The 1,884-nt window shown below is 43.5% G+C and overlaps 1 pseudogene; it reads left to right on the top strand.

Moving 5' to 3' along the window:
- The first annotated feature begins 293 nt into the window (after nucleotides 1–293).
- On the top strand, nucleotides 294–831 carry LOC102406677 (annotated as a pseudogene).
- Nucleotides 832–1,884: the final 1,053 nt, after the last annotated feature.

Here is a 1,884-nt window from a genome sequence, read left to right as displayed (position 1 = left end):
GCCCTCCAGGCTCCTCTGTCCATGGGATTCTACAGGCAAGAATACTGGAGGGGGTAGCCTATCCCTGCTCCAGGGGGACTTCTCAACCCAGGAATCCAGCCAGGGTCTCCTGCATTGCAGGTGGATTCTTTACCATCTGAGCTACCTGGGAAGCCCTAAAGCAACTATACTCCAAAATTTAAAAAAAAAAACACACATAGAAAATTCCAAACAGTACAAGACAGTTACCCCCTGGAGAAACCTTACCAGTGGCCTCTGTGAAGACAAACGCAGGAAGGAGACACTAGCTGGGTTGTCCTGAAGCTCATGGAGAGGAGGAAAGCCACTTTAGGATACACCATCTGCGGTGGAACTGCCACCGTGATGCAGATTTTCGTGAAGACCCTGACAGGGAAGAGCATCTCTCTCAAGGTCAAGCCCTTGGATACAATAGAAAATGTAAAGGCCAAGATCCAGGATAAGGAAGGTGTTCCTCCTGATGAGCAAAGACTGATCATTGCTAGCAAGTGACTGGAAGATGGATGTCCTTTGTCTAACTACAACATTCAAAAGGAGTTTATTCTCCATCTTGTGCTGAGACGTTGTTGTGGAGCTAAGAGAAGGAAGAAATCTCATGCCACTCCCAAGAAGAACAAACATAAGAGAAAAAAGGCTAAGCTGGCTGTCCTGAAATACTACAAGGTGGAGGAGAATGGCAGAATCAATCACCTTCACTGGGAGTGTCCTTCAGATGAATAATGTGCGGAAGTTTTTATGACCAGTCACTTTGACAGACATTATTATGGCAAATGTTGTCTGACCTATTGTTTCAACAAACCAGAAGACAAGTAATTGTATACAGGTTAATAAAATACATGAATTAATGAACTAACAAAACAAAACAGAGAGAAGCAAAGCCAGGGGCAATCTGGCAGTCTGGCAGAATAGCACAGGCAGTTTTAGGAGACATGAAGGCAAAATCCAGAGCGCCGACAAAACAAGACCTTCCCAAGGAAGCCAAAGCTGCCAGCCCCACAGCCCGGAGTTCCTTTGTGGTCCAGTGGTTAAGAATTCACCTGCCAGTGCAGGGGACATTGGTTCAGTCCCTGGTCTGGGAAGATCCCATACGCAGTGAGGCAACAAAGCCTGGGTGCCGAAACTACTGAAGCCCACATGCCCCAAAGCTCATGCTCCACAATAAGAGAAGCCACTGCAATGAGAAAGCCTTGCTCCAAAACTAGAGAGTATCCCCTGCTCTCCATAGCTAGAGAAAGCCTGCACACAGCAATGAAGACCCAGCACAGTCAAAAATAAATAAATAAAAAATAAATTAATTTTTAAAAACCACTTTAAAAAAGTCGGTTGTTGAATACCAAACACCAGTGGAGGCTGTGTTAGATGTCATATGTGTACAATTAGGTAAAGTTACCTGTCATCCTTCAATAAGGTTCATCATTTTTGAAAAACATATTATCACATGCTATTATCAATGGCACCTATATAAATGTGTCCAGTACTTTTTTAAGTAGATATATTAGAGAAAAAACAGAAACTATTCAGGGAACTGCTCTATTGATACGGTTATTAAGGGTCCAGTGATTTGATCCATAGTGAGGCTAATTCTCCCAAGCAAAGGTTAACTTGTTCCATCTCAAATTCCTACTAGTGAGAAAGAAATGTAATGCTTGGCAGACTTTGGGTTTTAGAAGTTGCACTTGGCAGACTTCTTTGGGTTTTGGAGGCTACATATTCTATACTTGGGAATCCTGCTAAGATCCATTTATCAGGAGATACAGAAAGCTGATAGTTTCAAGAGGTGTGGTGCATGCATGCTAAGTCTGACTCTTTGTGACCCTATGAACTGTAGCCCTCCAGTCTTCTCTGTGGGATTCTCCAGGCAGGAAT

The sequence above is a fragment of the Bubalus bubalis genome, chromosome 12 (assembly GCF_019923935.1).
Source record: "Bubalus bubalis isolate 160015118507 breed Murrah chromosome 12, NDDB_SH_1, whole genome shotgun sequence".
NCBI classification, from domain to species: Eukaryota; Metazoa; Chordata; class Mammalia; order Artiodactyla; family Bovidae; genus Bubalus; species Bubalus bubalis.
This window is presented reverse-complemented; position numbering and strand designations above follow the sequence as displayed.